Source organism: Hetaerina americana, unplaced genomic scaffold, assembly GCF_022747635.1.
Source record: "Hetaerina americana unplaced genomic scaffold, ioHetAmer1.1.p SCAF_2, whole genome shotgun sequence".
NCBI lineage: Eukaryota > Metazoa > Arthropoda > Insecta > Odonata > Calopterygidae > Hetaerina > Hetaerina americana.
The window spans coordinates 59,881,847-59,903,456 of record NW_027286763.1 but is presented as its reverse complement, the minus strand read 5'-3'; the positions used below and the strand labels follow the sequence as shown (position 1 = coordinate 59,903,456).

The 21,610-nt window shown below is 34.9% G+C and overlaps 1 protein-coding gene across 1 annotated transcript in view; it reads right to left on the bottom strand.

Annotated features, from left to right (window-relative positions):
* The window catches only part of LOC139687525 (uncharacterized), a 585,660-nt gene that overhangs the window by 537,140 nt on the left and 26,910 nt on the right, over positions 1-21,610 (bottom strand). Inside the window, exon 2 of the mRNA XM_071584720.1 lies at positions 2,082-2,307. The gene's annotated coding sequence lies outside the window, so the exon portion shown is untranslated. The remainder of the gene's footprint in view (positions 1-2,081; positions 2,308-21,610) is intronic.

Genomic DNA, 21,610 nt, shown 5'->3' with positions numbered 1-21,610 from the left:
CATTTTAAATTCCTTACGGTGGAAAAAAAACAGGCTTTGGACATAAGTGCAAACGTACATGACACGTATATGACAGTGGAAATAAGTAATTACGAGTTCTCTCCTTAGCTCAACCTCCAGCCCTTCTAAAATTCTGGTTAAGACCACCTATTGATCGTCTAATTATAGCATTATATTTTGTATTTTCAGATAGGATTATTGATTTCATGGCTTGTAGTTATACAGATCAGTTTTAATACAACCTTGACGGGTTCATAAGGTGAATTTTTGCCGTCATTGAATAGAAGGGACTTGTAAAGGAACTACAATAGTGACTTTGAAAACACATTTATCACAGTTTAACTAAACCAATGGCCATTTAACCGTTCTCATATTGTAGTTTGTTCTATTTCTTGAAATTCAAATAACAAAGATAATAATATTTCATATATATGAGCTTAACACGTCTTTCCTTATTGCAGGTGATTTCAACGCTCGATAGGAAAACACATTTAGAAGACACACTCATTCGTTTCAAATAAGAGAAAACCAAACCCAATGATGCGAAGTTTAAAACACGGAAATGATTGTATCACCTGCATTGATCAACACTGCTGTATTGGTCAAAAAACACCCACGACTAATATTTCAGACTTAAGAAAGTTTAAGAGCATATATAAAAGTAATGTGGCTAGTATTTCGGTTAAAGATATAGTAAATCGAGTAAAACTTTAACTAATGGAATTATAAAATCTCATATGGGACTTACATTGATGAATAATTTACTAAATCTGAATACCAGTCTTTTCCTTCAAAATTCTGATAATAAATAAACAAAATAAATCTTCCACGATTAAAATATTTCGTTATGTTTGATTCATTGCTTTTATATTTCAATCAAAACGACTAATAAATGCAAAAAAAGCAATTGAATTAGAATAAAATGAAAACTAATTTAAAATAAAAATTAGCTAAACATTTTCATTGAAAACACCCTGTGTATACTCAATGAAATGAATAATAAATTAATTAATAATACAAATAAATCGGTTTAATTAGGTCATTATTCGTAATTTTTCTCCTTATTATGTCCTCAAGGTACCACAACGGCTGATTCATGGTTTGCCTCCATGTTAATTGTCATGTTATTTTTCTAGTAAAGTAGGCGAAAACCATGCTAGCAGCCAATGAAAAATTTACTAAAAACAGACTAATCTGGTTGGCATAATTGTCCTGAATGCTTATTGTCCCTACAGATAAATTAAGTTTTAACTAGAGCATGGTTTATCTCGACAGGTAAATAGCAAGTTATACGATCATTTATTCACTAATAATCCTAACACAACCTACTAAATATTCAACCTAAAACTGGTGAAAAGCGAAGACAGATAAAGGCCATATAGGGTATGTAGTATAAAAGTGGGAAAAATAATTTAACGCAAACATATCTGGTGCTCATCATGCCGAATTTCCTGCTAAGGACTTAAGCTTTAAATTCTTATTTTCACCTTCTGGTGAAATCCATATGATGATAACATACGTGTATCACGATAACACACCGTACCAAGACATCAATCCTATTACAGTTAGCATTTTGCATAAATTATTTGGCCAGGCTAGTTTGAAGCAAACTTATTTGATACCCCTCAGGAATGGTCCAGTATGCCTTATTTTTCTGCTTAAGGGCTGAAAGATAATCCACATCAACGTATAAAACCACCTTACTTTTGCCGTAAATCTATCATTTATAATAATAAAGGTTAGGTTTTCTTGATTCTAACCCTTGATATTCAAACCAAACTTATATGGCACCATCGTCATTTCCAAAACATATACAAGAGTTACTAGTAACGTGAAAGGGTAACTAATAATGTCAGTTATTTATTCAAACAGTCTTATCTTTAATTGAATAGAATTTGTATGGCATATCTTCCTAGAACGTCAATAATGTCAGCATATCAGGAAAATAATTTATCATGGCATTGTTCTGATAGATGACAGACTTGATATAATGTATATTATGTAACATGCTGATGGTATTGAAGTTCACTGGATCATGGCATTAGAGCAATAATGCTACAAAATTATATAATGAGACTCACCATGATGCTACTATATGGAATTGTACAGGAGATAATATTTCACTTCCTTTCCACTGATACTTTCTTTTCCTCGGAGAAAATTTCTTGTATCCCAATGGCATGATGATTCAAATTCTTTCTGTTGCTCGATCACAACAGGTCCTCTCGACGAAAAATATCAAATTGAACGTGTGTATTTAAGTCTGAATATGATCATTTGCAACTCTTTGGTGTTTGTCAGCAACCACTGAAATATAAAAAACACAGGCAAATTAATATGCAAGTATATAATAAAAATCGCTTATCCACTAAATATACTAAAACCAACTTTGAATCGTAGTCAATCATAATCATGCCTTGAAAAACATTTTGCTCATAAACATAAAGCGCCACACAACTCAAAGATTGACGCTGAAAGACGAAGTTTGAACTCATCTCAATACTGTACAGAGAAATATTCGTTGAATAATTCATTTTAAACTCATTTGTATTATTTGCATACAAAAATTATTTCTTAATACTTCTATTTTAATTTACTTTAATGTTCTTGTGTTCAAGAAATCAAATTATTTTAAAAGTTATTTTTTGCACTTTTTACTGAATCGTGAAAATTATGCGTATATATTTGCTTGTTTTGTCTCCAAGTGTATTTCTCATTAGTAAAGAAAGAGTATTCAAGTTCCGTGGTGATAAATGTATCCGAAATAGGGCATATACAATATTTACTCATGGCTCTCACCAAAACCTCTTTTTGAATGTCTACTGTTAATTATTTATACAAATGGAATCGGTTGAAAGATGATCCTTGATTCAATAACCAACTAAAGCTTCGAAAAAAGTGTTTTGATTCGAATGAGATATTGAATGTATTTCATAGACGAACCATTAACTGTCTAAAATTGTTTCCAATTTAAATCAAGTTTGACAGAATTCCTTTTACCTGTCATTAGATGGAAAAGCTATCCTAATCAGAATAAATATGATAGTATAGTTCCGAGGTATGAGGTTTGAATATCATGACATCCGCAAACGCTGATGTATGTTTGTGTATTTAGGTGCAGAATCGCTAAACACTGAAAGTTTTATGGATGTAAGTTTTATTACATATCTCTTCTTTCATGAACATGTCATAAAATAGTTCATAATTCCTTAACTTAAAATCTCCGGTGCATCCTTTGCCCGTAAGTGTGGCTCGCAAAGTAGTCATGCAGTACTTCATGAGTTTAGCAATCATAAGAGCACACACAATATGGTTACCCAGTTTGAGTACACACAAAAAAGAATACCAAATGGATATCATGAGGATGAAATAAGCGAATCCAGCAAGGTGAATATTGAATGTCTGGCAACACTTCCGTGACCAACTTCTGCCTACGTTAGATCATTATAAAATATTATGATATCAAGCTGTAAAATATGTAACATAATCACCGTTTATTTTGGAAATATTTTAAATAATAAGATACAAACCTACAGAGACTATTAATTATGTTATAAATGCGCTCGCCTAGTAGGTTTTAAAATAATACCAACTTATATTTTAGGAACGTCGACAACTACAAACCGAAACTTTGAATGCATATACGAGTATGCGTTACAAAAACCAATTCTTCCCAAAGATGTGTTAATTAAAGATTTAGAAGGCAATAGGTTATCACATCTGAATAAAAGACCGTTTTTCATAGATTACTTAGAGAAATGAGGTAGCTAATTGAAGACAGAATCAACGAAACCTATCTACAAGCCATTGACAACGTAACATGCTGCCAGAAGCGTGTAAAAGAATCAGTTATAATTTGTGTAAAAGAACCTGAAGTTTTTGGGCCATACTTATTCCAGAAACACTTCTAACTTGATTCTCTGAGTACCAGCTATTAATTAAATGTAGAGAACGCCACCAGCAACTTAAAAAGAAAACAGAAATAGTAATGAGGGTAATAATTGCGTACTATTTCCTTTGGCTTTCAAACTTAAACAAGAATTTTGTTCAATAATCTCAAGTTTTGAAAACTATACTTACAATCTTTTTACGAAAATAAATAGAATTTATAGTGCTGCGCTCATGCTTGAAAATAATTATAAGTGATATGCAAGGGATCCTAATCGTTTTTAATCGCTTTTGTGCATACTTTTTCTACTTACATATTTTAATAGAAAATAGGAATCCTTATAATATTATTTTCAAACCTCTCTTAATTGAAATTAATATCTAAATAATCGAAATTAGATGAAATAAAAATGAAACAGCGAAATTATTGGTATGAAATGCTCCTAAAGATTTACAACAATTGTTCCATACACCTTAATACAATTATTACTCTGCTGACTCCACCAGTGCGTAGCATCTTCGTATTAATGGAATGACAGATATTTTCCGAATCTGAGAGACGCCATTGGAAAACATGTTATCTAGTGAATTTAATATACTCTTGAACTCAACTAATTTGATATAAAATTATCCTTAACGATTTCCATGCATTATTATTTTTTACAAAGTAACCGCAGAGGTATGATGAAATAAATGCATACAAATGCAAAAACATTTTTTCACTAAAGAGTTAGGTAAAGGAAGCATTAGGTAAGGGAAGGATTAATGAGACATCAGTAATGAAAAAGTTAATAAAAATGAGTATATATTAAACATAATCAGAATTTTAGTTTACTTTGTGGACTTCCAAAAAACATTTCAGAATAATAAACAAGATTAATATAATCAATTGAGGGTTGATGAGTGAATTAGAAGCATGGACGTGTAATAGGGACCAATAAATGCATAATCAGTTTTCTTTCGCGCTATTGAAAGTCTTTTTTTAAGTTAACTTTCATTTATTTTAAATTACAACAAATGGAAAATGTTTATGATAAATAAGAAAAACATTTAAGGAAAGAAAAGTGCATTGGGCAGAATGGTGGAAATAAAATAAGAAAATCTCCTGGGTCTGAGCATTTCCAAAGAGAGATAGGAGAACGATGGGATTATAATACATGTAGAACTTGCTTTGAAAAGGTCAGCGATATTGAAATTGAAAAAAGGTGACGACATGGAGTGCAAATGATATTGTTATACACGAGTTTGAAGTTGATTTTGCCCTTAGGTGAGAGAAAACAGAGAGCGAAGCCGACCGACAAAGTTACCGTTTGTTTTTTTCAGAATAAGAAGGCAGGTAGTCAAATTGGAGGTATATCCCATCGGCGTCCTTGCTATACAATCAAATCCAAATTTAGGATTGCACATATCCCGCAGGAAAACCAACGAAATGGATGGCAAACAAACCAAATCAACAATGGCGCTTTTCATGATGCTCCCTTTAAAACTGTAAACAGCCAGTGCGACGGATATCGAAGTGGAAAGGGATTGTATTCGTCGCTTATTTCACGAAATTTCTCTATCCGTAGTAATAATGAAACAGATAAGAAATCACCCACATTAATAACTTGACCTTTGATTTGGTATACATAGTTTTTGGTAGACAAAGTTAAATAAAAATCATAAGTAAGGTGAAATGAATTAAAGCAGAGTAGTATTTTACACATTTTTCCCTTTGAGACTCTCAGGAGTCAGTTGTGAATTCTATTAATTCATTTACTTATCAACTGACGCTAAATTTTCTCTCAAATTGAGAGAAATAAAATTTTCGGGGAATATTAAATGTTAATTTAGTTAATAAATGACAAATTAATGACAAAAACGGTATAAATATTTCATCATACAATAGCTTAAAGCTTCGGACCCTACATTCTGTTAAAACATGCCTGCTTTTGTATATACATTCTCGTGCATACAAAATACATCTCATCAGTAAGGCATGTAGTGAACAAATCCTTATTCCATCTAAACGAGGGTAAGTGCGCATGTATAAGTGAGTATCTCCATAATATTAAGATGATCAACTTAAGTACTTTGTATATATGTATATATATAGATATATATATAATATACATATATATAGTATATATTTATTCATTATATATATTATTATATTATATATATACACACATATATGTATATATAGATATATATATATTTATTTATTTATAAGTATGTGTGGGTCGCGGTAGTCCAGGGGATAGAGCGTTGGACTACTGACCGGAGCGTCCCGGGTTCAATTCCCGGGCAAGGCACTCTGGGCACCTGCAGCTCCACCCAAGCTATGTGATTTTTCGGGTACCAGGCCCTCATGGGAAACCATAACCGGCACAGGGAGAGGAAATGCCCCCTACACTGATGCGTGAATTTCACACGCCGTCGGGCTTAGTACTGGGTGAGCTCTAACATCACCTACCGAACCGACCTTCGGGTTGATTACTGTGTTTATGGTTTTTGTATTATATATATATATTATTAATTTATTATACATATATAATAAATATATATATAATAAATATATATATAATATATATATATATATATTATATATATATAATATATATATATATATATATAATATATATATATATATATTATATATATATAATATATATATATATATACATCAATTATTATATATATATATATATACATATATACATATGACGTAGAAGTACACATGATTAAATATTAGGGCGGTACGAGAGAACATAAAAATAGATAACACGTAAAAGGATACTCAAATTTGTAAAGTTTAAGCGTCACGAAATGCTGGTGTCCTTTAACGTGTTATCTATTTTATTTTTGTGTTCTATTGTACCGTCTAAATGTTTTACATAATTATATATATATATATATATATATATATATATATATATATATATATATATATATATGTATACACACACATACATATATCTACATATATGTATATGCCAAACAAACAGATAATATTTATCCAATTATATTTACTAAGTGGTAGTGAGAAAAACATGCCAGATTGATCGTTTTACAGCAAACAAGCATGAGATTAAAGGATAAGGCCTGTTACTCTATTCGTCTAAGGAATTTCACATTCGCTCGGATGACATCTTTAGAATAAAAACTACCCTTGATCAATATGGAAACTAATCTTCGTGAAAAACACAAAGAGTAAAAGTAATGCACACATCCCTCAATACTGATTTTGTACAGATAATTCTGAATCCAAATATCACAATACTATGTTTACAATTATGCCCCATTCTCTGAATATATTTAATATTTCCCATTATTGTTCTATGGAAACAGAAAACGAGATTCATTTGAAAAACAATGAAGAACATGATAAAAACCAGAAAAAATTGAGCGGAATCAGAGAAGGTTACCTTGGAGGGATAATGTAAAATATCCCTTCGTTGTTTGAGATCAAATAATGAGAGCATTTATTTTCTTCCGTGCTCTGATTACTAAAGTAAATTGGTAAGTGCTGTTGTGTATTCATAAACAGACAATCGTATCATATTCCACGTATCTACAGAATAAAGGCTACATTGACGGCATACGGCGGCAATTTCAATCTAAAAATTGACAAACCAGACCTCTATTGGAAGGGAGTGTAAACAATATCGAGTGCACTCGAAGAAGAAGGCCTAACATACGCAATCTCTCAGGGGAAATCGAAGAGATGATGAGGAAAATGAATAAAGGCAAGGGAACGAGATAAGCGGGGAAAGGAAGAAATGGGGTGAGGGAAAATCGGCCTAGATGACAAATGTGAGGGAGTACATAGGGTTGACACAAATGCCTGAAATTCCGAAACGAAGGAGTCAGGAAAGTGGAATTAAAGGTTTTCCCTTCTCCTCCACCGCGAAATCTCCTCAAGTGCCTCTGCCCTCCCCCTCTCCTACCTCCTCACACTTCCCTCCAATATTCCCTTCCTCCTCTCTCGACAGTATCCCGGCACCCAACTTCTGCCATGAACCGAACCAACGCCCTGGGCATTCACCAAAAAGACGGGCGGGTAAAAATAGACTGGCAATCTACCCAGCACCCAAACCCCACACCGCCTCTCCCTCCTTTCTCCCTCTCTCTCACTCTCTATCCCTCTTTCTCCTTTCTCTCCCTCCTTTCTCCCTCCACTTACCAAAAACCTTCCGACCCCCTCTTCCCCTCGCCACCTCCCTCTCTCCCCTCAACCCTCATCGGCCATTGGCCTTCCAGAGGGAGTGAAAGAGAGGGAAAGAGAGAGAGAGAGAGAGAAAGAGAGAGAGGGGGCTTCCGAAATAAAAGATGGCGTCACTAAAAACCACCCGGAATCAACGGTGGGTACTTTTTTTCCTCCACACTATTCCCATCCCTCATCCTTACCATACTCCATTCCTTTTTTCACCGCCCCACACCCCCTTTCCCTCGCCCCCTCCTCCCCTCGACCCTCCAGCTTTCACTCCCTCCACACCCTCCCGTGGCCCTGCCCACACCTCCCCCTGCCCCTGTCTCCTCTCATACTGTCCGGCCCTCCTCTCTCCTACGCGCTTTTTCACCCTCTTCCTCCTCCCCACCACCCACCCCGCCCAAACTCTCCCGGGACATGGCACAAGCCACCCATTCCCCCTCTACTCCGCTCCCCCTTCCCAAACATCCCCCTTCGTTCTCCAACCGCCACCCGCCCACCCGAAAACTGCAGGGGAAATACTGTAAATAAAAAGGGTAGGAGGGGGGAGGGGGAAGGAGGAGCGCGGGGTGGAGGCGCGGAGGACTCTATATGGACGAGGACGGAGGGATATTGAAAAAAAAATTCCAACGGGATATCCAACGGGTTCCACCTCATATCCCAATCGCTATGGGCTCGAAATTCTGACACATGGACACATATCATTCAATAAAAACACATAGGAGTTTTCGAGAGGAAAAAAAAGGAAATAAAAACATGACCGACGGAGCCACGGGGCTTTTATGGGAAAATCCAGGGTGAGTTTTTATTTTTCTCCGCAGCCTATCCCAAACGGAATGGGTAACTTCCACGTGGATAGAATTCTGTCGGGCGTGGGTGAGCCCTGCGTTTACGTTGGTGCGAAAGAGACAAGTCGACCATGAATTTCTTCTGTTTCGTTTTGCGTGGCAATCTAGTGTGTGCCGAAAAATCGAGTGTCGATTGTTCGGAAATATTATGAACATTCGAGTCAGGAAAATAATGTGTTTACGGGAAACCCCTATTTTATGCGACACAAACAGCATTTCTCCAAATTGTAAAATCGTCATGGGAGTAAACAAGGAAGAGAACATAAATGCTCTTCATTAAATTTTTCCATACCTACGTACGACATTGAATTATAGAATCGTAATCAAAGGAGGAAGGATTATTATTTTTTCATCGCTGTTTCAATTGCTTATTAGATTAGTGATTGAGACGATGCGTCATGCATAAGATATAGTATTGGGAACTGCTCACTTGACATTAACAAATCTTTGATATTTAACTTGTAGATTTGCACAAATGCTATTTGCATAGAATTTATCCTATTTCCTTCTTTCCAAGTGCTTACATGCTTGACAGGATGGACAACGTGCGGATTATATATTTCAAGCGGCAGTGCGTCAACATTTTATTTCAAATAAGGCGATGAAACTTGGGTAAACGCATAACTGTTACTTTTTTATGCTGCCAGGTGCTTCTGGCTTCCGTTCCACCAGCAGCGGTCCGATGACTCAATAGCTCCTCGGAGATAGAATGCCAAAGCTATAAACCTGTCCATTAATACTGCATCGGTCTGGATGTTTCTCCTGTAACCCCGACGCACATGAGCACGAAAACTTTGCTAGGGCAATGGGAAGCACATGAATGAAATAAGTGCTACAGAGCCAACGGGGACACATGACGAGGGAAGATACCGAAAAAATGACTTGCGACCCAGAATTGCAAGCGATTTTAACTCACGATTTCCCTCCACCTCCATTTCAATCTTCCGTTGAATGAATTCGAATGTGAACAAAGAATTCTTTTCACATCGAGGTAAAAAAAATTCAAACTGTTGAGTAAATCGTACGTGGAATTTTTACGAAAGGAAAATTCAGGTATTCAATTCACCCGAACTGATAAAACAAGTTATCGCTTTTCCATTACTGCTCTCTCTCGAATCTAACCAATATTCACCCTATGGTGATTGTAACATTTTTCATATTTTACAAAATAGATCGCTTCATATTGTTTGTTTTCCCGATAATATCTTAATTTACTGTTTCGGATGGAAGTCATGCATGTCATTCTTCCTCTGCATCTCTCGCCTACCATTCCTTCTACGACGTTTTAACTTCCACGCGGAATTTCCTGGAGGTGGAACACATCGATTGATAGCAAACCTTTATCGGGAAATGGATATTTGCGCAGCTCGTATTTTAAGGAATAAGTATAAACAGTAGGTGGACACATTATTGAGGACACATTATTCGTTCCAGACGCTTACCCTCCCTCTTTGCTCTTCAAAGAATGGGCTGCAAAATAAAGAGTCGTTGTGCATGCTAGTAAACTCACATTATTCTTCTACTTGCTGACCCCATCTTCCGAGAACATGCAAATACAAAAAGTTGGTTATAACAAAAGTCAAGAGATTTCTATCATTCTGTATCATTCATTTGTTTTCTATAAACGATATTCTAAACCCGAAGTTTACTGATTTTATTGCAAGAGATACTTTTAATTAGATAATACCATTGATAATTCTTACCATCAAATATTTTTACAAGTTCATGAGCTTTGAATAATAGCATTTCGATCTCATGTAACATTTTAGTATTACACGTCAATAAATCAATATTAAGTATTTACAGCACAACCAAAAACAACACCTGTTTCCCTAAAACGTTTATCTGCAAATTCATTGATGCCCGATTTTTTAATTATGTTTTATACTTTGACGGTGTTTAAAACGGCATAATGTTAAATAAATTATTTACGCTTTTGAATGTATTTTTTTCCAATGGTTCCATTCCTGCTGAGTTCCAAACACTTTGAGTAAGGTCAATTTTTGCAATTATTAACATATATAGTCTCCAATTTCAGTAAATGTTCCATTTTTCCAAAAAAAATTCTTGAAAATTCTAAGGGGAAAGCGCATTAGGAAAAATGTCATTTTCGAGGGATTTCACCTAATTTCTGTTATAGTATATCCGCAGCCATATACATTCTACAAGTTTTTTATAGACTCCTTACCCTCTTGACAAGAAATGTGAAGACTTCATTGGTGATTTATTCGGCTCTTTAAACGTGTATCTGCATCCATTTCGCACAGATTTGTGTTTCATTTGCTCCAACCAATTCACAACATTAAAAGCCTTCCTTTCCGGCAAATACCCCTGTACCTACTGCTCCCCTAGGTCCTCTTCCCTGTCTTAAGCAAAACAGTGTTGGCATCCCCGTAGAACCCCCTCTAGATTTTACCTGTCCCTGTACATTTTATGGAGGAAGAGATACTTTTCCTCGTCCATCTACCTAATTGCTGGATGCGGCTAGCGAAATGAGAACAGAGGGCTGTGAAGGGGGGCGGGCAGAGTAGCAGGAATATGTGTTTGAAACGAGTAATCGTGACTTTAGTGTTGTCTTGATCATAGGGTTCATCGAGTTCCATTCCAAACTCTTCGCCCATTTCGGTGTATTTATCCAATATAGGATAAAAATTGTGATCAATTTCGTTGAGAGCTTCGGTGTAGGAAGATCTTCGGCTCTAGCCTCATTGGTCGCTTCCGATAATCTGTAATTCTTGGCAAAGAAAGTAAGAGGTGGGAGAAACGTGATGAAGTACAGGAAACTTTTATGTCCTCCATAGCAGCGCCAAAATTAAAAAAAAAATGCTTGGAAAACCTATTCAATTTAGTAGAACTGTGTGAGAGGATATTTGCGGGTTTGCGATTCGTATACAAGAGATTTTGTCATCTGCAACACGCACGCAGAATTCAGAGCCGTCGTGTTAGACGAAAGGTGAAATTGGAGCCAAAATGACTTTTGTTATGTTACTATCAACCAAATCATTCAAATCAAAACTTTGAGTATTCACTGGAAGTCAATTATTCATTCACCAATAATCATGAACGGCGTGTGGTTCTCAAGGCTATAAAATTCTTACATAGGGAACACTTATATTTTTCATTTGTTAGTAACACTTAATGGAGAAGTCATGGATAACTTCGAAAGTCCCTAAAACACAATGGATATAATGTGAACGGGATTCAAAAATCGTTGAGAAAATTTATTACGCCACGAGTTATAGCTAGTCAAGGATGAACTTGTGAGAAAAAATAATTTGCTATGGATTTATAGCAAGGCCATTCACTAAAATTTTTAAATACTCCCCAAATCACGTGTTCCGATAGCATGAAGGATATATCACTCAATAAGAAAAGCCATTAATGAAGTAACCACTTGCAAGAACTATAGGGTCAATTGGCATTCATTCAGTTTAAAACTCGATTCCGTCGCTAATTACTATCTTCCCTGGGAATTAATTATGAAGAAATATGGAGAATGCATGAATCAATAAGAAAGCATAACAAAAGACGAACCAAATAAAACTTTGTTAATATAAAAACAAATAATTCAAAGTAGAATTGTAGGATTATCAAAAAAACTTCGGCTTACGAATTGTACGATTATCAAAAGTCCGGCAAACGCTCGCTAAAATGAATATATTGGGAGAAAACGTTATTTCAGCAATTTTTATAGATTTAGTCATGCATATCAATTTTTAAATGTGATCACAACATTAATATATTTTACTGCCCGCTAAATTAATAATAGCAGTGAAAGTATATAAGACAACCATGTATTGATGAGGTTTTTAACTCCAAAATACAATCACCTAACACTGAGTGACATCTAAAAGGTTATCCTACAATCTGTCCCCAGAGAATCCAAAAATAAGATTTCAAAGGGTAAAAGGAGGTGCAATGAGACCAAAAAAATAAATCAATATACATAAATTAAATTTGATCATCTATCTATTGACACTTGTCTTCAAATGTACGAGTGGGGAATTCGAGGAAAGGAATGAGTGATTAAATCATTATACCCTCTCCTCTCGGATAATAAATACTAAGTTATTCCACATATATTTTATTAAACAGGTGTTTGATAAAATATATGTGGAATAACTAAATATTTCTTTGCCGAAATGAATCGATTCCACAAAGTGACGCCAGAAACCATTATATTCAATTATACCCTCTTTAATACAATTTTTATCTTTTATTTTCCTTTCATAGTTTTCTATCAATAAAGGGTAGAGATGACGAGATATTGGGGCTGATTCCTTAGATGCCTTGATTTTCTAACTTTCTCAACCCTTGCAGATTCCATATTTTCACTTACATTTACAAAGATGCAGTTTGCAATATTTGCACAACCTCCTGATAGATATTTGCCAATTCCCCGACCTTCGAAGCTAAAAGTGAAATGATCCTGACGCAGGTGTCCTCGGTAGCCCTTTTCAATATTTGCCTGGCCTTCTTAACAGAAAGCAAATACACAATACGAGTGGTTGTACAAAATAATCCACCTAGGTTAATTTTTGGCATACACTATATGCTTCTGTTTTTACCGAATAACACTAATTAATTATTATTTAAACAAATTAAAAATAACTTAGTATCCATCAATATTACAGAATCATTTCCTTTTTTTCAGTGAAATGAATCATATTCCTTTTTTTCGAAGGTAAGTGGCGGTAGATGAGGTTAGAAATTACAGGAAACTAAGCGAAGCTAAGTGTACACATTCATCGCCATACCACCGATGTCTGCAATTTTATGTTAACCAGGCAACCGCCGATATTTAGGAGTCTAGAAACCACCCAAATTTGATCGTCAGAATAGAAGCCAAAGGTTTGGGTTAACAGGTTTCCTTGACGCCATGATACTTCAGTGAACGATTGACAGTTAGAAACATAAAATGCTATGGCAAATTATCATTTATATCGTTATGTCGAAAATGTTGTATCTAGTGGGAAAGTGTTCGTCCTATGCCAAGGATCCTTAACTGGAAAACCTACGAGCAAATATTTAAGTCCTATAAAACAATGGTTAATATGGGGTGACTTTATTGAACGATTAAATGAATGTAAATATTGGCTGGGAGTATTATGATCCAAAATCAATCAAGGTCATTTCAATCCAAAAAACTCTTTATCATATAGAAATAAGCCGTTCTTTTCCTGAAGTCTAGACAATATAACCTAACAGATAACCACCACGGCCACATTCATGAACCTGAAGTTTGGTTTGATAAGTCAGGATAGAGCACATCTGGAGTACATATTCAAAGGCTTGTGAAATTCGCATATCAGGGTATGGGACTTGTTACTTTCCCTGTACTGCCCGCGGTTTCCCACTGTGATCTAGTAACTGAAAAATCAGTCTGGGTGAAGCTGAGGGTGACCAGAGGCTTGACAGGGAATGAAACAAGAAGTCCTTTGGTCAGTAGTTCAGCGTTTTACCTATTTGACTACCTCGTCTACAATAAGAATTGCTCAAACAAAATGGGAAACAAGGTATCTAGTAAAGGAGGAGATGAGAAACACTAAAGAGCAGAAACACGATGACTGGATCCAGCATGAGAATTGAAAATAACTCCTATGAGTACATTGGAAGGAAAATTTAAATGGAGAAAAAAGCTTCATGAAGAAGGAAAGATAAAATTACACAGGGAGTCAAAGAAAGCTGCAAAAACAGAGAACGAATGGATTAATATGGAATACGTAAGAATATGGACGTGGTGATAGGGTGAATACAGAAGAATAAAGGGCTTTCGTTATCAGTCTTCGGACAGATAAGCTAAGGAATGGTTTCTATATCAGGCTTCCATAGTGTGAATTTTGGTGATGAAGTAGCATAGGACTTCCGTCGGCCACGCAATTAACTCAAGGAGGTATAATTTCATCATTATTTGTCTTTTATGTGTTCATCACTATATATTCTGCTATTCTACATTTTATTCCATTGTTCGCCCTGCCAATGATAGGTAAGATAGTGTTATGAAATAATGAACTCTCAAATGACAACCTTATTAATTTAGCTCAATCTATTAATAAGGTTGTCATTTGAGAGTTGATTATTTCATAACCCTATCTTACCCATCATTGGCAGGGCGAACAATGGAATAAAATGTAGAATAGCAGAATATATAGTGATAAACATATAAAAGACATATACGAAAATGATGTAATAATAAATAGATTTAATCTGAAGGAAAGAAGAGTGGTCACAAGCTCTATATTCCCATTAAAAACAAGGTATGTAGATCATTAATATTTGTACACAATTTTTGAAATCATTACAAGAAGGGTGGTAATGGTTTATATTTTTATTTGGCTGATTTTCTTCCTCAGTAATTCGTAATACCTATTTCCGTTCATAAATATCAAGCCACTGATTATTTTTTTCCGAAATAATATGCATAAGTTCAATTAAAACTAATGGTTATAGCAGAATATCCTGGCTTTATTGTTAATAATAATTTTTCTCAATTCCGATGTAGTCACAAAACACTAAATACTATATTTGGATGCAAATGATCTCATATAGGATTTTCAAAAACTGGAATTGGTAAAATTTTCCAAAAAAGTAGGGCACATGGATTCAATTTGAACTAAATATTAGTTTAAAAATCAGCAAAAACATTTGGAGTTGAAAACAGAGGTCCCCTTTTTTCCAGGATTTTCCCCACGATTCTTTCTCAATACTGACTCGTCGTTAATATGAGGAAGCCGCTTCCTTAACCATAAGAGACTATCGAAAAATCCTTTCCCTCAAAATGTAACAAAAGTAATAACGTCAAACAATTTCTTCTTGGAAGTAAGAACTTTGTTTATATATGAATAGTATTGATATTACATCTTTCTACATGTCTGGAGGCTTTTCTGTTTATTGGCAGCACTAATCATACGAGGATAGATTCTCCATTTACTTCCTACGCCATTTAAATTTTATCAATCAGCTACTTAAAATGGATTTACACGACTTTAAAAGGCAATAATCATGCCTTCGCCCGACAGATATAAAGTTTCTGCATAATTTCTATGGCTACCTATGTAAAAATTAGGGGAATATTGACCACATAAACAATTACATCAACTGTGTAATTGTAGATTTTTTCGATCCATTCAACGTAGTCTAAACGTAACGTAGTCTTTTAAGAAGGATTTGAATAATGGAAAATGGTATCACAAATGTAAGGAATTAATGTTCGGAGTACATATTTGGTATGATTTTTGTAAAACTGACACTAACAGAAAGAAATTATAACCAATTTTTAAGGAATAAAGTTAAACAAGATTGGAAAAATACCCAAAAAACAGATGCAGAAGGTCTTCCAATGATTTTTCTATACTCCTTGATAAGAATTAAATGGAAACGAGTATGGAGAAACATAACCATGAGCCAAAGCAAATGAGGTTCTCGGGGATTCTGAAAAAGCTGAGCTTGCCTGGCTTCAAGATGTTCGAGTAAGAAAACTATCCCGTAAGTGGTCCACACCTTTGGCAAAAAGTGTTGGACTCAGCAAACCTGCTTGAACATAACGAGTTTTAAGCAAGTGTCGGGTAGCTGGCAGACAGATTTTGTGAACGCCGCAGAAATGCATCGAAGGAAACTTGCGGTGAAGGCATCGATACCAGGAGATGACTCCCTGGACGGCATAAAGCGTATATTCAGACGTTACAATGTGCAGAGTGATGTCAGTGTCTACCAAAGAGATTTTACTTTCCGTCGATGACTCAAAAGTGCCAACAGGTTATCACTATTTTATTACGAAAAAATGATGCACTTCTGTCATAAGGAGATGAAACGGTTAAGTAATACAACGTTAATTGCCACTGACTAGTTACTGCTTCAAAAAGATTAATCTAAAACCGCCACGTTAGTAGATAATTCTGCAGCAACTAGGACTGCTATTCAAAAAAGGGTAGCTATTTAGTTGTTCAGTTGTTCAGTCAAACTGATGTTTTAGGATATACTTTCAAATGAATAACACGTCTTCCATACGTTTCAACGGTTCTCTAACAAAAGCATCCTTAAAACGATGAAAATTTAATAGTTTCCCAGCAAGATTATTTAAATGATGGCTGACTGAGTATATAAAAATACAATTCCAGCTAATCCCGAAAATATGCCATCTAAAACGCTCTAATTCAAGAATACAAAAGTAGCACGGTCAAGAAGATTTGAATAGGTGAAAGAAAATTCCAGACTAGAAAAATATCCATAGAAGTAATACAAGTAAGTAATGAGAGGCTCACAAACTGAGAGTAACAAGGAAGCATTTTGGATGGTGACAGCAAATTCCGCCAAGTCAGAAAATACGAGAACAAACAGCGATTGGAAATGGCGCATTCCATACGATTTTATTTCATCAAAAGTTCTGAACTTTCATACGAAAATTAGTGTACCGGTTAGTTACTTTTTCAAGTAACTTCGATTTTAGGCCTAATACTTTCCAAGCTATTTAAAACCTTGCAAATTTGTTTGTATCAAGTGAAAGCATACGCAAACCTTATTATATTCAGGTGTATCAAAATAAAACTAACTATTCATTTTACTTGGATACATGTTTCTTGAGCTGAGTTGTAATATTTAATTGATACCGATACTAATGGAGTATCATAAACAGTTCTACATTATTGGCAGGTTGTGTCTTCAACTTCAAGCTTCCGTTAAAGTATAGCAATTATAAGATTTATAAAATCCGAAAATTATAAGGGATAATGCTGTTATATTAAAAAAGACATGGAAACCAATTTAAAACCCGAATCTCTTCATTACCAGGCAAAAATGATAAGAGAAACCAAACCAGAGAAAAACAACAAAGCGTCTCTTGACGCATAATATCAATAAATTTAGATAAACTATTATATTAACCGCATGTTGGGCGCAAATATTTTCCGTCATTTGGGATCAAATTTTCAGAAATTGTTAGATTCACAACCACGTTAGGACACAACTGAGTCTATAATTGCTAATTCAGCATGGTTGACGTTGAGAGAATACCATTTCTGTCCGCAAATTCATCACTACCCATTATTCAAAATTTTATTTCAACTGGCAAATGACGTCTCGTGTTATAAATTCCTTCGAGGTCCTTTACGAATGTAGCTCTATTACCTGACTGTACGCGTCGTCTTTAGCAATGAGGCAACACTTAACGTTTAACAATGGAAGTTAAAAATGCCAGAAATGAAGCCTTAGTACTTGCATTAATGAATTAAAACAAAACAAAACAAAGGACCAATGACACAGCCTTCGGGGATATGGAGTTTTGACAAATAGTTGTACCTAAGCTAACATTATATAGGCTAACCCTTGTAGGCGACCACTATAAATTATCCAATCTAGCATATTACATTTTTATCTAAAAAAATAACATACCTACTCCGCGAGTAACTTTCATTTTATCTAAAGATATTTTAGTCCAAATAAATTGTGTCAACGATAAGTTTGTTCTCGACCGAAACTATGGTTACACAATGAAAAATTAATGATAGGTTTGCACAAGATCTACTCATTTTGATCAATGCTGACAGCTTCCACCATTGAAATATTCTATCGAGGAGATGGCAATGTTTGACTTAAATGAATTAGACGCCAGAGAGAGAGATACACAGCATATACTGACAGTTGTGGTTTCTACCCAACCACAGCTTTGAAATTTACATACAATAATAGCTAATATGGACCATCTGACTATTTTACGCTATATGATCTGATAAATATTCTTTGAAAATAATCCCTAAAAAAGTTTTCTCATCGGTCCGCCAAGTCGAAAATTCGTGGTTCAACTCCCGGTCAGGGAAGCTCTTTTACGCTGGTGATCCGTTCCATTACGCTTTCACTACCATTCCTGTATTTGTCTTTTATACGTGCTCCTAGCCCTTTTCCTTATAACTATTTCCTAAGAATTTGATAAGAACTGGAGATTTATTGAATCCAATCCAGCTGTGTCCTTTGCTGAAATATAACTGTAAAATTGATTATATCAATTGCGTGTATCATCTGCCGGAAAGGTCATAGTTATAGAGTTTGGGGTATTCTCTGTGAATTCTTTCGAAGAACACTTTGGAAATAATAAGAATGCAATAGCTTTTGTTCTCTGGAATTCTTACCGAATTCACAATTTTTTAGCTAATATGCTATTCAACTAATGTCGGGAACTTTCTAAAGACCAAAATACTTTTCGAGTACGTCTAAATTTTAACGCCTTTATTGCATGTTTAAGGAAAATAATGTCTTCCGAAAACGTTTCTTAGTTCTAGGTATATATTTTAATAATCTTTAATACAGTGCTATGAACTCTGAAGAGATCTTTGCGTTTTCTTCCTATTCTGCGTAATGTACATTTTGACGATTAGTTTCTCGTTTTACTAAAACACAGCCATTGTTTTTCTTTTAAATTTACTTGGTACGAAAAAGGATGACGGCGTCACTTGATGGAAGGCACATTTCCTCAGTATCTCACCTTCTGTGCTCTGCTTTGAATTTGAAAAATGAAATCGTTTACTCAATATTACTGCTATCTTAATCGAAATCTGATTAAAAGAAGTCCATGAAAAGAGAAGCATGCAAAGAAAACACAGCCTTTTGCGTTTATCACCACTAAAAAAACTGTGAATGCACTACCTAGGGAATACTGCAACCTCTGCTGATTGTAGAATACACTCTTTTTACTGAGCGGTAAGGCTTTCTCCAGATTTTGTTAAAGCCGAGTTTTTCCCCTCTTTCTTGAAAAAAAGTTCCCGGACACATTGGAAACCAAGTCTGGTGCAAGGTCTACCATTTAAAGTTTATATATTTAAAATATTTTTCATGGGTACTTTGATTATAACCAGGTTTTTGATGAAATTATAATTAATAAAGATATAAGGTGGAAGGTAGAATTAAGCATGGAGATTGAACTGGTGCATGTATCGTAGTATTAAGGCTCCATTTCTGGCGTTGTCAACTTCATTACTAGCATTCCGATCCGGAAAGAATACAAAAGGCAAGCAATTGTATTATTACTGTTGAAATCTTCTTCATATTTATAACTAATATTATTTTCAAAATTACTTTCTTTTCGTAGGAAAGAAAATCAGATAAATTTAACTTAATCGTTAGAAAGCAGTTTATTAAACTAATCATGTATTTTTTCCGCGGCTTTGGGATGAATACGATATGTGAGCAGAAATGAATTATTAAAATATACAAATTGGTGGGGCTGATGAAAATTAATAGAAACTGCAAGTAACAGAAAGGCCTTACAAGGACAGTTAATTCAGATTGCACTAATGAGAATATGGTTATTTAAAAATTTAAAAATATAATGGAAGAGATGGTTCATGCATTACTATATGCATCGTATGTAGTATTACTCTTTTTCTCGAATTGGTTTTGCAAGTAAACAAACTTCGACCTCTCTGAGATAAATATAGGTATTTAACGGAATACCAAATATATGGATTACATAGTGCATTAATTTTCAGCTCATAAATGAGTACAAAATAAATGCAACAGCACCAACCGTTGAAATTGGAAACGTTTAGTTCGTCAAGGGCAACGATGTACGAGTTACAATGAATTTAAATTTTGCTTTCTCCTGAATGAATTGTCATACGAGATATGTGTAATAATACATAAGATTTGCTGATAGTATGTTCTTACCTATAGCTTGAGTAGAAGATGGTTCAAAATATTTAATGAGTGGAGACGGAGTCGATTTCAAAAGGCCAGGAAGCTCCAGCCACTGTTCTGCGAAAGTAAACATTAGCACCGCTTCTGACATCGTGAAATAATACCGTCGAGTTAAGTTTAGATTATAAATTATTTCAAATTTAACTGAATTTATAATTCACTATCAAATATTTCAAATTTAATTGGATGCCTCCCACATGTCGGTAACCAATAAATTTCACATGGATTGTTTTCGTGCACGGTGGGTTCCGAGACTGCTCATATTCGGACAATATGGCGTTCGCGTGTGGGTTTGCTCGCCGTTGAAGTTGATGTAAAAGTAAGATGAAGAGTTTCTACCAAAAGCTATCAGTGCAGATGAAACTCGTCTATTTCATTTTGATCCTGAGAGAAAACTGCAAAGTTGTGTGGGGAAACGGCGATCCAGCATTTTAATCCACAATTACCAACACTAAAAACAACCAAAGTGCTGTTTCTGCTGCGAATGTTATGGTCACATCTTTTTTCGATATTCAGAGAATATGTTATCAGTATATCCTATCATCACCCACAACCGTAAATAGAGAATATTACAGAGACGCCATGAAAATTCTGCAAGACCACATCAACCATAAAAGGCCATATTTCAAACTAACAGTCTGGATGCTGAATCATGATAATGCACGGCCGCACATCTCAAATGTTCCTGAATATCTAGCAAACATCTTTGTAAATACTGTTTCTCATCCTTCATGGTCCTCTGTTATATGTTTCTATTCGCCAATGCTAAGAAACACCTTCCCAGAAAGCGATTTTAATCATCAGAAGTAGTGGTTAAGGCTGAGGAGTTTTGAAGGGTTTATCAAAAAATGCCTTCCAGGGAAGGCATTTTTTAGAAGTTTGGGTGAAAGTTGGGTCAGGTGCATTGCGTCCGATTGACAGTACTTTGAAAGAGTCATCAAAGTTTGAATGCTTATAAAATATATGATATAACAAACATAATTATTCTTTAGTGAAC